We start from the raw sequence: 23723 nt of genomic DNA on the forward strand, positions 1-23723 counted from the left end.
ATTCATATAACTTGCGTTTATTTGTGAAAAAAATGGAAATTTAGTGAAAATTTTGAAAAATTTCACAGTTTTCCAACTTTGAATTTTTATGCCCTTAAATCACAGAGATATGGCACACAAAAAACTTAATAAGTAACATTTCCCACATGTTAACTTTACATCAGCACAATTTTGGAACCAAAATTTTTTTTGTTAGGAAGTTATAAGGGTTAGAAGTTGACCAGTGATTTCTCATTTTTGCAACACCATTTTATTTTTACGGACCACATGATATTTGAAGTCACTTTGAAGGGTCTATATGATAGAAAATACCCAAAAGTGACACCATTCTAAAAACTTCACCCCTTAAGGTGCTCAAAACCACATTCAAGGAGTTTATTAACCCTTCAGGTGCTTCACAGGAATTTTTTGAATATTTAAAAAAAAATGAACATTTAACTTTTTTTCACAAAACAAATACTTCAGGTTCAATTTTTTTTATTTTACCAAGGGTAACAGGAGAAATTGGACTGCAAAAATTATTGTGCAATTTGTCCTGAGTACGCTGATACCTGATATGTGGGGGGGGAACCACTGTTTCGGTGCATGGCAGAGCTCAGAAGGGAAGGAGCGCCGTTTGACTTTTACATTGCAAATTGGCTGGAATTCAGATCGGACGCCATGTCACGTTTGGAGAGCCCCTGATGTACCTAAACACTGGAAACCTCCCACAAGTGACCCCATTTTGGAAACTAGACCCCCCAAGGAACTTATCTAGATATGTGGTGAGAACTTTGAACCCACAAGGGCTTCACAGAAGTTTATAACGTACAGCGGTACAATTAAAAAATCATATTTTTTCCACAAAATGATCTTTTCACCCCCAATTTTTATTTTCCCAAGGGTAACAGGACCCTAAAAGTTATTGTGCAATTTGTCCTGAGTAAGCTGATACCCCATGTGTGGGTGTAAACGACTATTTGGGCGTATGGCAGAGCTCGGAAGGGAAGCAGCGCCATTTGACTTTTTTGGCTGGAATTGAGATCGGACACCATGTCGCGTTTGGAAAGCCCCTGATGTACCAAAGCAGTGGAATCCCCCCACAAAGGACACCATTTTGGAAACTAGACCCCCCAAGGAACTTATCTAGATGTGTGGTGAGAACTTTGAACCCCCAAGTGCTTCACAGAAGTTTATAACGCCCAGGCGTGAAAATAAAAAAATCATATTTTTTTCCACAAAAATGATATTTTTGCCCCCAATTTTTTATTTTCCTAAGGGCAACAGGAGAAATAAGACCCCAAAAGTTGTTTTGCAAATTGTCCTGAGTAGGCTGATACCCCATATGAGGGGGTAAAACACTGCTTGGGTGCTTGGCAGAGCTTGGAAGGGAAGGACCACCATTTGACTTTGCCAATGCAGAATTGGCTGGAATTGAGATCAGACGCCATGTTGCATTTGGAGAGCACCTGATGTGCGCAAATAGTGGAAACCCCCAATTCTAACTCCAACCCTAACCCCAACACACCCCTAACCCTAACCCTAGCCCTAACCCTAGCCCTAACCCTAGCCCTAATCCTAACCCTAACCCTAGCCCTAACCCTAATGGGAAAATGGAAATAAATACATTTTTTTAATTTTATTATTTTTCCCTAACTAAGGGGGTGATAACGGGGGGTTTGATTTACTATTTATGGTGGTTTTTATGTATGGCAGCTGTCACATGCTAAAAGACGCTTTTTATTGTAAAAATAGTTTTTGCATCACCACATATTGTGAGCTATAATTTTTCCATATTTTGACCCACCGAGTCATGTAAGGTCTTATTTTTTGCGGGACGAGTTGACGTTTTTATTGGTACCATGTTCGGGCATGTGACATTTTTTGATCGCTTTTTATTTCGTTTTTTGGGACGCAGAATTTACAAAAACCAGCGTTTCATGAATATCTTTTGGGGGGGTGCGTTTACACAGTTCCTCGTGCGATAAAGTTGATAAAGCGGCTTTATTCTTCGGGTCGGTACGGTTACAGCGATACCTCATTTATGTCGTTTTTTTATGTTTTGGTGCTTTTAGGCAATGAAAACAATTTTATATAAAAAATAATTATTTTTACATTGCTTTATTCTGCGAGCTATAACTTTTTAATTTTTTGCTGATGATGCAGTATGATGGCTCATTTTTTGCGGGACAAGATGACGTTTTCAGCGGTACCATGGATATTTATATGCGTCTTTTTGATCGTGCGTTATTGCACTTTTTGTTCAGCGGTATGATAATAAATAATTATTTTTTGCTTCGTTTTTTATTTTTATTTTTTAAGGGGTTCGCTTAAGGGGTTAACTAATGGGACAGTTTTATAGGGCTGGTCGTTACGGACGCGGCGATACCAAATATGTGTACTTTTATTGTTTATTTTTTTATTTCCAAAAAATGAATTTATTGGGGAATATTTTTTTTTTTTATTTATTTAGCGATTTTTTTTAAATTATTTTTACACTTTTCCTTTTTTTTTTACTTTATTACAATGTCCCAGGGGGGACATAACTGTCATGTGACAGATCGCTGATCTGTCACCTCACAGATCGCTGTGACATATCAGCGATCTGTCACAGCCACTGCTGCAGGCTTCCTCATGCCTGTGCTCTGCGGGCAGTGAGGAAGCCAGCTTCCTGCAGGCCCCCGGAGGTCCCCGCCGCCATATTGGATCCGGGGACCTGCAGGAAAGGAGCCCCCCGCAGCAGCGCTGCACATTGTGCTGCCGTGGGGGGCTCAGGGAAGCACGGAGGGAGCCCCCTCCCTGCCGATGCTTCCCTTTAACCCCCGGTACACCGCAATCGTGTTTGATCGCGGTGTACAAGGGGTCAATGTGTCGGGGGCGGTCCGTGACCGCCCCTGACACATTGTGTCGGGTGTCAGCTATGATAATTAGCTGACACCCGGTCGCGATAAGCAGCGCTCACCACGTGGGCGCCGCTTATCGCTATGATGTAATATTCCGTCCATAGTAATTAGGGCCCAGGGCACATGGACGGAATATTACGTCCAATGAAGGAAAGGGGTTAAGCAATCACCCACTCCATGAATTTGTAGGCTGTGAGTGGTTGTCTTATCAGTATTTTGCACATGTGTTGCTGCCATCTTTACTACATACAGTAGGTTTGCTGCATCCTGATTTGTGCATTTGCTTGGAGACCTGATGGATTACTTCTTGAATTTTTGGTGGATTTTTAGTGTTCTTTTTGCGACTTTGCTATTAAGTTTAGTGGGCTGCAATTCTACAGTATTGTGATGTATTGCACAAACCAATACAGGTTAAGGCACCTCAGTAATATATAAGAAATAACAGTTGAAATCACTCTCCCCTTTTACCAGAATGTAAATAACAAAATAATAATAATAAAATCAATTTATTTCACATTTCCACATGCATAATGTCCTGAACTAATAAAATATAATAATACTTGTCCCACTTGGAGAAAAAAAATCTGATGTAAAAGCTTTGACATTTTGCAAAATGTAGGCGCAACTGGGAGTTGAGCCAAATTTTTGCAACTCTGGTCATTTTCACGCCAGTTTCTGCCTGTGCTGACAAAATGGGCGGAGCTAGGATGAGACAGGGGTGCAGCAAGTTCGGGACTCCACAGCTTGTCCAATTCATGATATGTAACATTCTCTATGCAAGGTTGCAAACTTAGAGGGAAAGTGGGTGTAAATCCTTGCTGCCAGAGGTCCAATATGTGATAGGAGACCAAGAGTGTTTTGATGCAGTTTTTATTTATCAATGCGTTTGGAAGTATTCATACAGTACTTCTTCATCAGGACAAACCACTATGATGGGATACAGCTTGTAAAAATGCGGAATAAATATTTATTATTCATTTGACAAATAAAATCCGTTTCAAAACATTCTTGGCCTATCGCATATTGGACCTCTGGCAGCATGTCTTTACATCCACTTTCCAAGTTTGGTTCTTATCACTCATGGAGAATGTGCTTCAGCATATTCCGACAAGATAATACAAGGATTGTGACTGTCACAACCCCATCAAACATGCACCTCTTCATGAGTCAGGAGCCTCCGACTCCAGTATGCTCTTTCCTCAGGATAGTCTTGATTAATTGGGCCCTTAGATTTTCTGGTCTGTTTATGGCTCTTAAAAGGTGAGGAGAAAAAAATGAAAGTGAAAATGAGAAAAATGGGGGCACGAGGAGCCATTCATTCCCTAAATGTAAGGAATAGAACTAAGCAACAGCACACGTGAAAAATACTTGGGTATACTTATACATCACAGACTGCACATGAGTCAACAGCGTGATGCAGCAACAAAAAAGCAAACACAGCTCTAGAATGTATTAAGAGAAGCAAAGAGTCTAGATCGTGTGAAGTAATTATCCCCCTCTACTCATCCTTGGTCAGACCTCATCTAGAATATTGTGTCCAGTACTGGGCATCACATTTTAAAAAAAGACATTGGAAAACTGGAGGAAGTTCAGAGAAGAGCTACAAGGATGGTGAGCGGACTGCAAAGAATGTCCTACGAGAAACGGTTAAAGGATCTGGAAATGTTTAGCTTGCAAAAAAGAACGCTAAGAGGAGACTTAACTGTCTACAAATATCTGAAGGGCTATCATGGTGTAGAGGGATCATCCTTCTCATTTGCAAATGGAAACAAGAGAAGCAATGGAATGGAACTGAAAGGGAGAAGATACAGATTAGATATAGGAAAAACTTTTTGACAATGAGAGTGATCAATGATTGGAACAGGCGGCCACGAGAGATGGTGATTTCTCCTTCAGTGGAAGTCTTCAAACGGAGGCTGGGCAGACATCTGTCTGAGATGGATTAGTGAATCCTGCATTGACCATGGGGTTGGACACGATGATCCTGAGTAGTGATGAGCGAGTGTACTCGTTACTCGAGATTTCCTGCGCATGCTCGGGTGATGTCTGAGTATTTGCATATGCTTGGAGATTTAGTTTCTGCCACCGTAGTTGCATGATTTGCAGCTGCAGCCTGAATACATGTGGGGATTGCCTGTCTGTTAGGAAATCCCCACATGTATTCAGCCTGTCCAGCAGCCGCAAATCATGCATTTAAGGTGACAGATACTAAATCTCCGAGCACATCCAAATGCTCGGAGATCACCCGAGCATGCGCGGGAAATATCGAGTAACGAGTACACTCGCTCATCTCTAATCCTGAGGGTCCTTCCAAATATTACATTCTATGATTAAAATTGTAAAAATATAAAATTAATGCATTCAAAAACATAAAAATGATTTGTATACATCATCATTTAGGTAGATATTTAACTAATTTGTATTGTAGCATATATTATTTCACAGGTATATTTGAAACTGTATAGATTCTGTTGCCAATATCCCTATTGGAATACTCACCCCATGTTTTACCCCTAAATATTTTTAATTTTGAGTGAAATCATAGAGATACAGAGAAAGGATACTCAATGGAACGTTTCTCCTTTAAATCTGTAAGTGATCTACACGCTGCCTGTGCTTGTACAACACTTGGCCTTTTCCTCATTTCGTATACATAGCCTGATAGATTTGGTTTCTGCTCCAATAACCTTAATTTGTGTTCTGCAACATGTTATCAGTCTCTCATTGTGTAAATGCCTTAAAAGATGAACGCGTAAATATTGTTCTGCTTTCGTGAACAAGCCATTAATGGTGTTTATAACACATGTCTGAGAGGCTGAAAAAGGCCAATTTGATGTTTATAGCATTTTTGGGTAACCGCAGTTATAATCCCATAACACAACCTGCTAAAAGCAGACATCAGATGCCTGAGGATTTCTTGCTAACAAAGGCAAAAGTACAGCAAATATTTTCCAGCCATTCCGCTGTGACTACATATAGAAAGAGAGAAATAAAATGTGACAAAATGCATTCTGGACAGATGCCTTTTACCACTAAGAATTATCCCGCCAATGACATAGATGACATCGGTATACATAAATATGTCTACTGTTAAATTTTCCTGAATTTGGTTAGAAAAATATTCAGGATTGAGAGTCCTCAGTAGTTGATACCTTTTAATGGCTAACTGAAAAGATGGTAACACATTGCAAGCTTTCAAGACTACTCAGGTCTCTTCATCAGACCTGAGTAGTCTTGAAAGCTTGCAATGTGTTACCATCTTTTCAGTTAGCCATTAAAAGGTATCAACTACTGAGGACTCTCAATCCTGAATATTTTTCTATCCACTGGCTAACACGGTACAAAGATATACATCTTTCCTGAATTTGGTTAAGTACTCAAATTTCCCACAAATCCAATAGATTATCAAGACATGCTACCAAAGTGCTTGATAAGCTGCCACTCACATCACAAACACATGGTGACCACACAGTTACACATAGCATAAACATCTCCTAACAGAGTATCGCAGAATTGAGTTTGTTTTAATTTTTTTTAAATGCTGTTCATTTTATGCCATTAATCTTGGGACGTGTTCAGTCAAGAAAAAGGGTAATCAAGAACACATTTTCAAAACGTATTTCACTGAAAAACCCCTTGCAATGGTCTATCAAATACACCAGACACAAGGGAAAAATAAAAGAATAAAGTCACATTAAAGGTGTTAAGGGATACCCTATTTTCACACTGTCCTCTATGGACACCTAAGTATAGTTTAAGCACAAACCATATACAACAGGTGAAATAAGTACTGAACACGTCATCATCAATTTTCTAAGTAAATCTATTTCTAAAGGTGCTATTGACATGAAACTCTCACCTGATGTTTGTAACAACTAGAGATGAGCGAATATTTCAATATTTGGTTAGGATCACGATTGTCAAATTTACAATATTTGTCGATTTAATCGTCAATTTAATCACCCAATATAGCCGAATGCCATGCACAGCATAAACGCTGGTACTTCCCATGCTGTGTGACAATTACGGCTTTTCTTCTATCTAGCTATTAAGCTAATACAGTGCCTTGCGAAAGTATTCAGTCCCCTGGAACTTTTCTACATTTTCCCACATATCATGATTGAAACATAAAGATACCAAATGTAAATTTTTGGTGAAGAATCAACAACAAGTGGGACACAACTGTGAAGTTGAACGAAATTTCTTGGGTTATTTTACATTTCTGTGGAAATTCAAAAACTGAAAAATGGGGTGTGCAATATTATTCGGTCCCTTTAACTTAATACTTTGTTGCGCCACCTTTTGCTGCCATTACAGCTGCAAGTCACTTGGGGTATGTCTCTATCAGTTTTGCACATCGAGAGACTGAAATTCTTGCCCATTCTTCTTTGGCAAAGAGCTAGAGCTCAGTGAGGTTTGATGGAGATCGTTTGTGAACAGCAGGTTTCAGCTCTTTCCACAGATTCTCGATTCGATTCAGGTCTGGACTTTGACTTGGCCATTCTAACACCTGGATACATTTATTTGTGAACCATTCCATTGCAGATTTTGCATTATGTTTGGGATCATTGTCTTGTTGAAAGACAAATCTCTGTCCCAGTCTCAGGTCTTTTGCAGACTCCAACAGGTTTTCTTCAAGAATAGTTCTGTATTTGGCTCCATCCATCTTCCCATCAATTTTAACCATCTTCCCTGTCCCTGTTGAAGAAAAGCAGGCCCAAACCCTGATGCTGCCACCACCTTGTTTGACAGTGGGAATGGTGTGTTCAGGGTGATGAGCTGTGTTGCCTTTACGCCAAACATATCGTTTGGAATTGTTGCCAAAAAGTTTAATTTCTTCCACATGTTTGGTCTGTCTCCCAGGTGGCTTGTTGCAATCTTTAAACAACACTTTTTATGGATATCTTTGAGAAATGGCTTTCTTCTTGCCACTCTTCCATAAAGGTCAGATTTGTGCAGTGAATGACTGTTTGTTGTCCTATGGACAGACTGTCCCACCTCAGCTGTAGATCTCTGCAGTTCATGCAGAGTGATCATGGGCCTCTTGGCTGCATCTCTGATCAGTCTTCTCCTTTTCTGAGATGAAAGTTTAGAGGGACGGCCGGGTCTTGGTAGATTTGCAGTGGTATGATACTCCTTCCATTTCAATATGATCGCTTGCACAGTGCTCCTTGGAATGTTGAAAGTTTTGGAAATCATGTTGTATCCAAATCCAGCTTAAAACTTCTCCACAATAGTATCACAGACCTTCCTGTTGTGTTCCTTGGTCTTCATGATGCTCTCTGTGCTTCATACAGAACCCTGAGACTATCACAGAGCAGGTGCATTTATATGGAGACTTGACTACAAACAGGTGGATTATATTTATCATCATTAGTCAATTAGGACAACATTGGATCACTCAGAGATCCACAATGAACTTCTGGAGTGAGTTTGCTGCACTGAAAGTAAAGGGGCCGAATAATATTGCACGCCCCACTTTTCAGTTTTTGAATTTCCACAAAAATTTAAAATAACCAATAAATTTCGTTCAACTTCACAATTGTGTCCCACTTGCTGTTGATTCTTCAACAAAAATTTACATTTAGTATCTTAGTGTTTGAAGCATGATATGTGGGAAAAGTTTGAAAAGTTATATACTGCTCAAAAAAATAAAGGGAACACTATTCCATTTGCAGCAGGCTATTTGTGTTCCCTTTATTTTTTTGAGCAGTATATAATATGTATATATGTGTATATACATACTGTATGCAGGGCTGTATTTACCATTAGGCACTTGAGGGCTCGTGCCTGGGGCGGGACTCTGCAGGGGGGTGGCACCTGAGCAAGGTTTGTTTTGTTTTTTCTTTTTTGTTATTTTTTTAAAGTCAAGGGTTGCTCCGCCCACAGCCCGCCCACCTGCCTCAGACTTCCTGCTGCGGGGGTCATCGCTATGGAGGGTGAATCACTGCTGAGGAGGAGTGAGGACATCCACCGTCCAGCAGAAAATCTGGAGGAATGTCTGGGCAGCACTCAGTCGGGTAGCTGCCACAAATGCTTTGATAGTTCTGCAAGGTAAAGGCTAGATTCACACTTGCGCCGTTTTGTGCAGCGCTTCGAGCGCAAATTAAACGAATGCAAAAAACGCTTGCAAACGCTTGTGAACGCATTGATTTTTCGTCGCATTATCATGCGCAATACGACAAAAAAGTGCAGCGTTGATATGCGTTTGCAAGCGTTTTCCATGCATTTGCGTTTTTTATGCGCATAGGTTGTCTTGGTGTCACATTTCACAGGAGGAAAATCCTTGCAAAATTCTTGCAACAGACTCCACCAATGGGACACTAGTGGGCGTGGATCATGGGAATTCTTTATATAGACCCTGTTTAAAGCTGAATTCTTCACATTGGCATGTATTTTCAAAACTTTGTCCCACAGCCCCCAATGCCCCTTTTAGCCATTCAGCCCTGTTCTGCAAAAGCCAGCTTCTCCACCATGACAGAAGATCAGCTCTCCACCCTTCTGTCAAAATCACACCTCACCACTTGTGCCCTTGACCCACTCCCGTCTCACCTCATCCCTAACTTGGTCACAGTCTTCATCCCATCTCTAATGCACCTCTTCAACCTTTCACTTACAAATGGTGTCTTTCCCTCATCCTTCAAATATGCCTCAATCACACCCATCCTCAAAAAGCCCTCCCTTGATCCATCCTCTGTGTCTAACTATCACCTGATATCTCTTCTCCCTTACGCCTCAAAACTACTTGGACAGCATGTATATCTTGAACTGTCCTCCCACCTCTCCTCCTGTTCCCTCTTTGACCGGTTACAATCTGGCTTTCGACCACATCACTCAACTGAAACTGCCCTAACTAAAGTCACTAATGACTTACTAACCCCCAAGAGCAAGTGACACAACTCTGTCCTCCTTCTCCTTGACCTGTCCTCTGCCTTCGACACCGTAGACCATTCTCTCCTGCTACAGACTCTCTCATCTCTTGGCATCACAGATTTGGCCCTATCCTGGATCTTATCATACCTAACATTTAGTGTCTCCCTCTCACATATCACCTCCTCACCTCGCCCCCTGTCTGTTGGTGTTCCTCAAGGCTCTGTCCTAGGACCCCTACTATTCTCCATCTACACCTTTGGCTTGGGACAGCTCATAGAATCCTACGATTTGCAATATCACCTCTATGCCGATGACACGCAGATCTACCTATCTAGACCCAACCTCGCCTCCTTACTGACTGAAATCCCCACAATGTCTGTCTGCTATCTCAGCCTTCTTCTCTGCTCGCTTTCTCAAACTAAACATGGACAAAACAGAATTCATCATCTTTCCCCCATCTCACTCTACCCCTCCACCAGACATATCCATCAATGTCAATGGCCGCATTCTTTCCCTGTCCCGCACGCTCGGTGCCTTGGGGTGATGCTCGACTCTGCACTCTCTATCAAACCACATATCCAGGCCCTCGCCTCCTCCTGACGCCTCAAACTCAAAAATATTTCCCGGATCCGCTCATTCCTCAACCACTAAACCACAAAAACACTAGTGCATGCTCCTATCATCTCCTGCCTCGACTACTGCAACCTCCTACTCTCTGGCCTCCCCTCTAGCACTCTGGCTCCGCTCCAGTCCATCCTACACTCTGCTGCCCGACCAATCCATCTGTCTCCCCGCTATTCCCCAGCCTCCCCCTATGCCAGGCCATTCACTGGCTTCCTATTGCCCAGAGGCTCCAATTCAAAACCCTAACCATGACATACAAAGCCATCCACAACCTGTCTCCTCCATACATCTGTGACATGGTCTCTAGGTACCTACCCACACGCAACCTTCGATCATCTCAAGATCTCCTTCTCTACTCCCCCCTTATCTCTTCCCACAACCGCATACAAGACTTCTCCCGTGCTTCCCCCATACTCTGGAACTCTCTGCTGCAACACATCAGACTCTCACCATCAACGGAAACCTTCAAGAAGAACCTGAAGACCCACCTGTTCTGACAAGCCTACAGCCTGCAATGATCCTCGGTCTACTGAACCACCGCATGACCTGCTCTACCTTCTCCTACTGTATCCTCACCCATCCCTGTAGACTGTGAGCCCTCGCGGGCAGGGTCCCCTCTCCTTATTTACTTGTGTGTCCCTTGTCTTACACATGTTTATTATACTTGTCTATATTTCCCCTTTTCACATGTAAAGCGCCATGGAATAAATGGCGCTATATAAATGCATAATAATAATAATAATAATAATTTTCTCTTGTCAACATGGATCTGCGCTGGAAGAGTTTTCACTTCAACTTGGATCTGAACATCAGTATGGCTCAGGCTTATGCAGCTGCTTGCCAGCAACAAAGGGAGAGGGAGAGTCAGCGAAGACGGCAGCGGCGGCATTTGTGGATACATCCGATTGTTGAACTCCGGGAGAGCCGTGGAGCGTACCGCACCCTCTACAGTGAGCTCCAGGCAAACCCAGAGACATTTACAGATTATACCCAGATGTCCCAACAAAGCTTCAAAGATTTGCTTGGTCGTGTAATAGAAGTCATCCGGAGACAGAACACACAGCTCCGTCGTGCGATTCCCCCCGAGGAACGGCTCCTGGTCACATTACGGTACGTAGTGTTGCAAAAACAATGCCTGCCTAATTTTCTTTGTTGTAACATGTACTATTCCAAAGTTGGCAGAATTATTGTTCTGCCATGTAGTAAACAAAAGGCTGTGGTATTTTTTTATGACATGTAGTAAACAAAAGGCAGCAGATGTATTTTTATGCCATGTATGTTTTTTTTTATTTTTAATTGTTTTAAAAATCCATTTACATAAATATAAATTTTTGTTCTTTCTTGGTTTCACAGATTCCTTGCTACTGGCGAGAGCCTCTCTTCACTCCACTTCCAGTACCAGATTGGAATATAATTTTGTGATGGCTAGAGAGCACCCGAACTTTGAACTCGATGATGCATCTCCTAACCCATTGCCTGAATTTACTCAGCACCCTCTCAGGTCATCCGTTGAAGTGGCCCGAATGAGGGACCAATTTGCAGCCTACTTTATCTTTGATGTAGGACGGGTGGAATGGCAAGATCAAATGGTGTAAAAATGTTTTCTTGTGTGTGTTAATAAAAGATCTTTTTTGATATCTGTACCGAGTGCACTCTGTATTTTCACACCCCAATACAATAATCAAATGGCCAGGTGTACCAGTCAATTCATAATGCTGTGTTTTGTGCATCATAATTTTGCTAGTACTCCGGACCAGGTGACTATACACACACACAAGTTGTATGACCTCTATCATCTCTACAGTGTGTTTTCAATTAGCAGCGACAGTGGAGATAATGCAACTAATATTTGTGTCACATGGCCTGATGTTACAATTAGTGATTTGGGGATGCACTAGCATCCATCACTCTTTATGACAACTAACCATGTGACTAAAATATTATTTGACCAACAGAACAAGGTTTCTTTATTTCCTTTGTATTGCACAGGTGAAGCAATTATCACCTGTGCAATACAAAGGAAAGCCTGAAAACATGATCTGTTGGAGGACTGGAGTTAGTGAACCCTGCTCTATTCAGTCTCAGCAAAATTAGGTGACTGAAGAGACTGGTGGTGAAAATACAAGTCAAACATTTGTGTTTTTGACACCACATAGCTAAAATACTGACACAAGAAACATGTGTCAGTAATGGAGCTATGTGCTGTCAAAAAGGCAAAGTGTACGGCATTGTGTGTGGAGGCGGCGAAAGACACATTAATCCAAACCGTGTTTTGTGAAAGCAGATTTGCAAATTTATTTTTTTTAAAAAAATATTAATTTTATTGTGAAGAACGTTTGGGGAAAGATTGCGATACTTTGGGGGTGTGGAGAGAGGAGGAATGGCTGGAAATTGAGGAAGGGGTTCTAGGGGAAGGGGCGATGAAAGAAGTGGGGGATGGGAGATCAGGGATGGAACTGGACGCAGGGTGAGACACATTAGGAGGAGAGGGGGAGCTGACAAACAAAGTCTTTGGTTTCTTTGACTTCTTTTGTGCAGGAGTCTCCTGCCGGGACCGACTTCCACCGTGTGACCGCCTTACATTGCTCGACCGCCTGGAGCTGCTGGACCGTGACCTTGATGAGTAAAACAGGGAATGTCGGTCACCCCTTTGATGCTTGGTGGTGGTGGTACTCCTAGAAGTGGCGACGGCGGTGCTCCTTGTAGGAGAAGTGGTGGCAGTGCTCCTAGTAGAAGTGGTGGCGGTGCTCCTAGTAGGAAAAGTGGTGGCGGTGCTCCAGGGAGGCGAAGTGGTGGCGGTGTTCCTATGATGAGGAGTGGTGGTGGTGCTCCTAGGAGGAGAAGTGGTGGCGGTGCTCCTATGATGAAGAGTGCTGGCGGTGCTCCTAGGAGGAGAAGTGATGTTGTTGCTCCTATGATCAGGAGTGGTGGCGGTGCTCCTATGATGAGGAGTGGTGGCGGTGCTCCTGGAATGCTGAGTGGTGGTGGTGTTCCTAGATGGAGAAGAGGTGGCGGTGGCCCAAGCAGGTTCTGTGGTGGCGGTGCTCCACAATGTTGCTCCGGTGGCAGTGGTGGTGCTCCAGATAGGAGCAGCGCTTGCCGTGGTGGTGGCGGGGGTGGAGTGTCCACCAGCACTCGGCATTGGTGTGGTGTACTGGTGTCCGGCTTGGCTAGGAATGCAAGTGGCCGTGCAGTGGTATGCAGCAGAAGTCGGTAGTGAGGTGAATATTGTGTCCAGTTTTGGGCACCACATTTTAAAAAAGACATCAACAAACTGGAGCAAGTTCAGAAAAGAGCGACCAGAATGGTGACCGGTCTGCAAACCCTGTCTTATGAGGAAAGGTTGCAGGATTTGGGAATGTTTAGTTTGCAAAAGAGAAGACTGAGAGGAGACTTAATAGCTGTCTACAAATATCTAAAGGGCTGTCACATTGTAGAAGGATCAACTTTATTCTCATTTGCACAAGGAAAGACTAGAAGCAATGGGATGAAACTGAATGGGAGGAGACACAGATTAGATATTAGAAAAAACTTTTTGACAGTTAGAGTGATCAATGAGTGGAACAGGCTGCCACGAGAAGTGGTGAGTTCTCGTTCAATGGAAGTCTTCAAACAGAGGCTGGACAGACATCTGACTGGGATGATTTAGCGAATCCTGCTTTGAGCAGGGGGTTGGACCAGATGGCCCAGGAGGTCCCTTCCAACTCTACGATTCTATGATTCTATGATTCTATGATTCTATGAGTCAGTGGTGGCACAGGTGGGAATGACACCACTGACTGCTGCACATACCGATTCTGCTGCATAGCCTACAAGTAAGCAGTGTTGCAGGCCTGCAACACACTCAGCTGTTGCTCAGGACTAAGGTGTTCCGCCATGCCCCGATCCATTTTACTAAAAAAAATGGTGTGCTGGTCTGTTGAGGTCGGCCTCCAGACGGTCAAGGCGCTGGTCGACAGAGTGGAAGCGATGTTCCATGTGGTTAAAACCGTGTTCCATGAGTGAAAAACTGCTTTCCACTCTGTCTGACAGCGACTCGAGGCTGACATGAAAGGCCTCACTAAAGTGCATGAACTCGGGCAAGACAGGCATGTCCGAAGCCCTCTGCCGCTGGTGGGTAGTGCCCGCATAACCAGTGGCAGAGACCTGGGACAGGGGAACACCTAACTGACCAGCTTCCTGGTCACCAGCTGTCCATGTTTCTGACCTGCAAGATGCTTCCTGGCTGTCGGATGGCTGGGTTGGGTCCGAGGTCGACCGATGAAGTGCTGCTCCAGGGACAGGTTGCAGGGTGCTGCTCCAGGTGCTGCGGAAAGAAAGGAAAAACATTAGTATCATGCACTTACAAGAAGCATCAGCTGTGGGATAGAAAAGCACAAATTAAAAAAAAAAATTATAATACTTACACTCTGGTGGCAAGGACCGGTCTCAGGAAAGCCAACTCGCGATGATAGCGGTACTTTCTTCTGGGCCTTGCCGCTGAACCACTGCGAACCTGTCCCTCAGCACGAATATCAGTGTTGAAGCGGTCCTTCATCAAGCTCCAACGTGTGCGGACTTTGTTCACTGTTGGAAAAACAAAGAAAAAATGTTATGCAATGCACTGATGGCAACATAATTACAGCACACAAACCTGATAGAACTTTGCAAACAGTCAATGCGGCATCACAAAAGAATTCAATACACAATGCAGTCACTGTTGATCCAGAGAGCACAGGTGTGTTTAATGCAAGAATATATCTTGCAACAAATACACCAGTACCTTCAGGAGCAAGAATGACACCAGAATCAATACAGCAGTCCAATACACAAAGCAGTCACTGTTGATCCAGAGGACACTGGTGTGTATGATTCAAGAATATATCTTGCAACAAACACACCAGTACCTTCAGGAGCAAGAATGACACCAGAATCAATACAGCAGTCCAATACACAAAGCAGTCACTGTTGATCCAGAGAGCACTGGTGTGTTTTATGCAAGAATATATCTTGCAACAAACACACCAGTACCTTCAGGAGCAAGAATGATACCAGAATCAATACAGCAGTCCAATACACAAAGCAGTCACTGTTGATCCAGAGAGCACGGGTGTGTTTTATGCAAGAATATATCTTGCAACAAACACACCAGTACCTTCAGGAGCAAGAATGACACCAGAAACAATACCGCAGTACAATACACAAAGCAGTCACTGTTGATCCAGAGAGCACTGGTGTGTTTGATGCAAGAATATATCTTGCAAAAAACACACCAGTACCTTCAGGAGTAAGAGTGAAAACAGAATCAATACAGCAGTCCAATACACAAAGCAGTCACTGTTGATCCAGAGGACACTGGTGTGTTTGATGCAAGAATATATCTTGCAAAAAACACACCAGTACCTTCAGGAGCAAGATTGACTCCAGAATCAATACAGCAGTCCAATACACAAAGCAGTCACTGTTGATCCAGAGAGCACTGGTGTGTTTGATGCAAGAATATATCTTGCAAAAAACACACCAGTACCTTCAGGAGCAAGAATGACACAAGAATCAATACAGCAGTCCAATACACAAAGCAGTCACTGTTGATCCAGAGAGCACTGGTGTGTTTGATGCAAGAGTTAACTAAAGATGGGGGAGTTTCCAATATGTGTCCTTGAAGGAGAGGAAGACGAGATGGTGACAGAGGAGCCCAGCTTCCCTGACTTAGTAGTGCACAAAGAGAATTTTGGGACTGTTCTACTTCAAGACCTTCCGTTAAAGGGAGCTTTTGATAATGTCACTGTATGTAATGGGATTGCTGACACCAGGTTCCCTCCCTCATTTTGCAGTCAATGGCGAGTTGTTGTATCAGGTGACCAAATTGAGGGGGAGATAGTAGAGCAGCTGTTTATTCCAGGACCCTACCGGCGGAGGGTTTTAGACATGGCTCATTCACGTTTTGGGGGGACATCTAGGGGTAGAGAAAACTCAGAAGAGAGTGTATCAGAGGTTCTATTGGCCAGGTTGTTACTGAAAGATCCTAAATTATTGAAGATCCTGCCCCACCTGTAAAATAACTGCTACTACTTCTCACTTCCTAAACCCCTTTGTCTCGTTGCCTATAATAGAAATCCCCTTTGAGAGGATTGCCATTGACCTGGTAGGTCCCCTAGCTAAATCTGCAAGCGGCCATCAATCCTAATGGTTATAGACTACGCGACCCAGCACCCAGAAGCGGTGGCATTGGGGAACTCTTTGGCTAAGAGCATCGCTCGGGAGCTTGTCCATATCTTTGTCAGGAATGGTTTAACTAAAGAGATTTTGATGGACCAGGGTACCCTTATAGTAGCAAAGTGATGCGGGTGTTGTGTTGAGTTCTTCAGATTACCCAATTGCGGATCTCAGTCTGCCATCCGCAGGCCGATGGCCTGGTGGAGCGCTTCAATATGTCCACGAAGGTCATGCTCAAGAGGTTTGTTGAGAAGGACAGTTGAGACTGGGACTATCTGCTCCCGTTACTCCTCTTTTCCATCAGAGAAGTCACTCAAGCCTCCACTGGTTTCTCACCGTTCGAGCTCATGTACAACTGACATTGCCAAAAAAGCCTGGGAGGCCAAGGTCACTCTGCACTGGAGTGTCATTGACCATGTCGCCCAGCTGCAGGAGAGGATTGCTCATGTAATACCCATCATTAAGGAACATCTCCAGGCACAGGAAGCGCAAGCAAGGGTATACAACTGATCAGCAGGGCTAAGACAATTCCAGCCTGGGGCTGTATGCTAGTACTTATCCCCATGGTGGAGAACAAGTTCCTGGCCAAGTTGCAAGATCCATACGAGGTGGTGGAAAAGATTGGGGACCAGCCTGGTCACAGGAAGCTGCACCAGGTATACCATGTGAACTTGCTCAAACCATGGTGGGACCGAGAACCACTAGAAACTCCTTGCCTGGGGGCCTGTGCCAAAGCTAAGGTGGAGGAAGTTGTGATTGCTGAGACGCTAACACCAGCCCAGAAGCTACAATGTTGAGAACTGCTGCAGCAGATCCGCATCCTGTTCTCAGAGTTGCCAGGGCACATACAGGTCATTGAACATAATGTGCTAACAGAGCCTCATGTAAGGGTGAACCTCAAGCCCTATAGAATGTCCGAAGCACGCCGGGAGATAATCTCAAAGGAGTTGAAGAGAATGCTGGTCGGTGCCATACCTGCTGGTGACCAGCCAAAATTGAATAGATGAAAGGGTGATGCCAGCACTTCCACTCAGGTGAAATAAAAACTTATTTTATTAGAACAATTTAAAAATGTTTTAAATATGGCGGACAACTCTCCAAACATTTTGTGTTTCTAGCGCACTTCAGCGCCCTTATTCATAGGAACATTGTCATTAGATACAGAACTGACATAAGATAAATGCTACCTAGACCACAGGCAGCATGAGTGAGAACCTGGCTATGTGTTTGCAGCCAGGTTAGGTTTTTCTGCACCATTGCGTATCAGAGAAAACAGTTTGAAAAGCCAGCTAGGGACCATATGGAGAAACTAAACTAGTCTGGCATCACCCCTGGCCAGTTGAATCCCGCAACACTCCAGTTCATTGGCATGTCTCTCCTATGTGTTGATTGTGATGTAGAGAAGCCAGCAGCTGGGCCGGACTAGTCAGGTTTCTTGCTTTAGTCCCCGGACGCATTTTCAAACTGTTTTCCATGAGATGTAATGGTGCAGAGTAAAACTTACTTGAGTACAATCACACAGTCAGACTCTGATTTATGCCGCCTTTGGTCAGGGTAGCATTAATCTAATGACAGGTTCTCTATAAATAAACCAAATAGCCAATAGCAACAAAATTTTAATTCAATCTGCTAATGAACAATGACATAACTTAAAATTTGGGCCCTGTTCTGCCCATTATTGTGCAGCAAGTTAATTCATAGTGTAGTACCAGTTATAACCATTAGAGGTCATTAGGTACCCATTTGTCCTGTTGCTGGATAAAATGAGAATTTCTCTTTAAACAGTGTGTTCTGATTAGAACCTCCCCCTTAGTTTCCCGGGCAAGAAGGCTTGCAGACATATTCCCCCAGACCTTTGAGTCTTACACACATTTTCCTGGCACACTCTCCCTACAAATTACTGCTCCTGACAAGTGGATTCCATTGAGGGTCAAATGTACCTACTTGTTTGTGTTTGAACAGTTATGCAGCCACCGTGTAGCATACTGTGTAGTTAGGCATGTTGTGCTTTGTATCATATGGCTGTTTTCTCTGCATGCAGATAAATGTATGTCTGTATAAGTAGTACAATGCTGGCAGCCTGAGCTCGCTCTAGATAGCCATGTTAACTGTATCTCTGTGTTATGCTGTGTTATGTGCTATCTCTGTAATGTCTCTGTTATTCATGCTATTTCATCCTGTATCATGCTGTAATGTGCCAAGTACTGATACACTGTTATTTCTTTGTAGTTTTTACCTCTCACATCATCCACATCGTCCATTATTGTCCGTGATTGTCCACCATTATTGTCCACGTCATAGTTCACTGTTACCAAGTTCACATCATCACTTCAATAAATATAGACTTAAGCATCCATACCGTCTGTTTACTGGGGAAGTGGATGAGGTTTAGCTGTATACTGAAATCCACACAGCACCATACATGGAGGAAGGCAGAACAGGCCCCATAAATAAATATATAACAGAGTTTCCACCAGGTGTGCCATTTCTATAATACTGGTGTCAATTTTGGCATCCAATTACCATGACTGATGCCACTGATTCCACAGCACATAAGCCAAGCATTGTTTCCCATTACATTGTCTATGATATGAATTACTCTGTATAAGCTATACATTGGTGATCTAACAGGTCATATATAAAGGGGGTAATGCTTAGTGTGTGATGTTATTCTTTTATCTCCTAGTTTGTATTGTGTTTGGTGCACCATTGCAAATGGTTTCTTAACAAAATACTGTCATCCTGGCTGCCAGGAAATGACTGGCTATTTTACAATTAGGCTAAGGACCAATCACTAGATGTATAACAGAGATCACATGATAGGCACATTGCATTTTCACAGCTGAAATAAGGTCAAGGTTCATGAAATATAGTGGTTTTGTAGTCATGAGGACCAAAGTGGTGAAGAACATTCCCTTCATAGTGACTAGTGCACCCATGGAGTGACATATTGGTAAAGGGCCTGTCACACTAAATGATATCGCTAGCAATATCGCTATAACGTCATTGGTTTTGTGACATTATAGCAATATTGCTAGCAATATCGCTATGTCTGATACTTACCTCCGACCGGCTCCCCCGCTGGTTATTGCTGATCACGCGAGAACGTCCTGGACTGTTTCTCGTCGTCAGCTTCCTGTGGTGCCGACGAGCGACGCGTGGACGCGGGCGGGAGGACGTCAGGATCGCCTCGTCTGACAGGTAAGTAGCGACCCCCGTCCCCAGCGATGTCGCTGGTGAGATCTTCCTGTGTGGCAGCTCACTAGCGACCTCTTAGCGATGCACCAGCGATCCTAACAGCGTCATATCGCTGGTCGGGATCGCTGGTGCATTGCTAAGTGTGACAGTACCTTTAGTTATGTTGTAGCTCCTCAAAGATCCACAGCATTACTTTAGAGTAGACTACAAGGTCTTAAATTCACATCGGCACAGTTTGATCGAGTGTAGTGATGAGCGAGTATACTCGTTGCTCGGGTGTCCTCAGAGCATTTTGGTGTGCTCGGAGATTTATTTTGTGTCGACGTAGCTGCATGACTTGTGGCTGCTGGACAAACTGAATACATATGTGGGGGTTGCCTGTTTGTTATTGAATTCCCACATGTATTCAGTCTGTCTAGCAGCCGTAAATTATGAAGCTGCATCGACAAAAACTAAATCTCCGAGCACGCCAGAATACTCGAAGACCACCTGAGCATGCTTGGGAAAACCTGAGCAACGAGTATACTTGCTCATCACTAATTGAATGGGAACTCCGATGCGGTGGAGTTCAAGGCCAAAGACCCCAAATTCAACAAAACTGGTGATGTGCAGCTCTTCTGACTTCCTCAGGATATCCTATGATTGACCACCAGGAGTAGGGGCCACGTCTTAACTATACCCTCCACTTCACCTATATCTCAGCCACTGAACCCTATCCTTCGTCACTACATCACTACACAGTATGCTGCATCAATGTTGATTACACAAGGAAAATGGTTCTTTCTTGCTAAAAAATAAGCCATATATCTGTCTTGTATTTTTTCTTCCAAATGTGTTTACAAATTGTTGAAGGTTACAAACCTACTGATCTCTGAAGCATCTAATAAAAAGTTTTGACACTATTAATGTCATTCCTTTGCTTGTCACTCGGTTTAGATAATGCAATTTCCCAGAATCCAGCTTAGTCACATCACAAATCAAATCTCCAAATGGCAACATGAAAAGACTATCTGCTTATTGTTTGTATATTTTTACCCATAGCTCAGGCAGCAGGAAGCCTCTATCATCATATTTAATTAACTTCCCTGCTTACTGCTGCTTTGTGACTGTATTAATGCTGCAGCGAGCAATATTTTGTAGAAGAAAAGATCGGAAGCTATGCGTAAATGTTCCGTACCTCTCTGGGTTAAGTGGGGTGACATCTACAACTAGCGCTGCGGGATGGATTTCTTGCTCAGGTATATATAAAGTGTTTACCCAACAAAGAACTATGAAGATTTAATGCTGTTTCTCAATGATTTCCGACTGATCTGTAACATACAATTATACAGGTACGACCACTTTTACCTTTTGACAAATTTTCATTAAAGACACAAATATCTCACAATGGAAATATAATACATTATCACAACATGCTATCAACACTCTTTACAGGCTGCAATTCACACCATAGCCACTAGATAACTGCACAAATACGCTTAATACATAAACATCTTTGGATAGAGCATCAAAAAAGTCATTTTATTTTCAAGCTGGTCATCTAGCTTCACTCATCTCAAGATATCTTTACCCACATGGAATGGAGAGAAAAAACACTTTCATATTATACATCTATATAAATTCACACTTAGAGGAGATATCCGCGACTTAAGAAAAAGCAAAAAATGTACCTAAGCACTAACAGGCAGGTAGTTGCAGCTTACATGCCTGTTCTGCCTGGTGCCATTCTCCCCCGGCACAGAGTGATCACAGACAGCTCCTGCCAGAGATTCAGCAGTCTCTGCTGATGTCATGTCTACGGAGTGGAGGCTTCCTTTCTGGTCTGCTCTGTAGTGATGGTGGGACTTCTGTGGTCATTCTGATTGACAACCGGATCTCTGCTGTCTAACTGGGGGGAGCCAGCTGTCAATCAGAATGACCTTGGAAGTCCTGCCCTGTCGTGTCAGCAGAGGTAGCTGAATCCCTGGCAGGAGCGCTCTGTGACATTTCTGTGCCAGGTGGACAACGGCGCCGGGCAAAACAGGCAGATAAGTTGCAATTAACTGCCTTTAGTGCTTAGGTACATTTTTTGTTTTTTGTAAAGTCCTGGGTATCCCCTTTAACTTTCCCTAGTAATAAGAGTAGGAGGGTTTTCAATAATCATCAAGCACACAGGCTAATGACAGGTAGGTATAGTAAAGTATAGCAATTCATGTTTGTTTACCAAAACTGGCCATCTTAGTAAACTTATCTCGGGATATCTATTGCAGATTTGGTGTGAATTGATTTACAAGACCCAGTCCAGCAGACATGTCATTAATGTATGCCTGCTGGACAGGATACCTAAGAACCCACTATTATCTGACAGTAACTATAGCTTTCCTTTTAATTAGCCAGCCTAGCACAATGTCACATGCGCTTCAAGCTGCAATAATGATGTCGCATCAGGCTGTCTAATCAAAATAAGAGTTGGGATGCTCTCAGGAAGAGGTAGTTCTTGTCCAGAAGGTGCGGATTACCACTAGAGCAGGTCCTCAGAATCGATTTGGACCAATATCAAGCCAAAAGGAATAGGAAGAAAAGACACATACTGTATGTATATTATTACCCAAGTAGAGGCTATTTAGAGTACTTCCTCCACATAATCTCACTACGCCAAGACAACTGGAGCCTGAGGGAGGCTTCTTCTCTTCCCTTCGAGGTACTGTCCTCCAACTCCTTCTCCCCTCCTATAGCTTTCTGTGTTCTTTCATTTCCTTTTCTTTTCAGTCACATGGTTTCCCACTTTCACCCTACGTCATGGTGGCCTCCAGCAGCACTTCCCTACCAACTCTGTTCGGTAAATTTAAAACTGCAAATAGAAAAAGGGTAAAAGTGTATATGCTAAATGTAAACTCATATCATAGATTAAAAAGGATTTAATTGTGCACATGTTGGGCCTGGATTTATAGACTAGCCATTGTTTGCTGAAGTATCAGTTATATGTCATGCCTATCACAAATGGGAACAAGAAGGCAGCAATATCTACTGCACTAGAGAATGGTTTGTTTCCACACTGCTTAAATAGGCTCACTCGCACTGGCGTCTATTCGAGAATTGGGTCGATTATGCTAATGAAAGAATCAGAGTTTAACCGAGTGTCATCTGAGTGTGCTCCACTTTTCTAACATGAGAGAATTGCAGTACAGGTGCAGAAAAGATGGAGAACTTGATTTCTCCATCTTCTCCATTGTCTCTGTGAATGTACATCAGATTGAACTCGGATATCATCCAAATTCTGTCTCATTTTTCACACACACCCATAGACTTGTATGGGAGAGTGTGGTCTGAATATCGGAGCCACCTGAATCAGCATGAGAAAATAATTGCAGATCTGCCCTGCCCCATAGTATAACAATGGGCCTAGTGCTATGCGATAAAACATCAGATACCACTTGGCCATGTTTTATGGCAGCGTGATCCAGCTCTATTGCTGTACCCATGATGATCAGTAGGTACAAAATACACCACCCATGAGGAAGAGATCGAGCTTATCTGAGCTGGCACATCCATTTCTATATGATTCCAGTATGAAATGATTGGCTTAGTGTTATTGCTTGTGGATTTTTGGTTACAATTAAGTACTTTCAATAGGCTAACACCAGATAATGTTTGGTTACATTCTTGTAATAGCATCCATTTTTGAAAAAAAAAGCCAAGGTTAGCTCAACAGGGCTAAAAGCTGCTAATGGCACATGCAAAATGTTTTCCAACTTTTTAGCACAATTTTTCTGGCATACAGAGGTGGTAAAACCATCCACACGTTTTCAATGAAATGATGGAGCTTTATAGAGAAAGCAATAGTGGTTTATAATGACGGAGCCTGTCTGTAATTCATGATGCCCTTGAGTTGGGCAGTATTCATCTTCTGACTGACTCCCTTTAAATTGGCCCATGTTTCAGGATTTCAAGGTTGAGAGGTATCAATTGGTT

Source organism: Dendrobates tinctorius, unplaced genomic scaffold (genome assembly GCF_039654945.1).
Source record: "Dendrobates tinctorius isolate UK_male_01 unplaced genomic scaffold, ASM3965494v1 ptg000272l, whole genome shotgun sequence".
Classification (NCBI taxonomy): domain Eukaryota; kingdom Metazoa; phylum Chordata; class Amphibia; order Anura; family Dendrobatidae; genus Dendrobates; species Dendrobates tinctorius.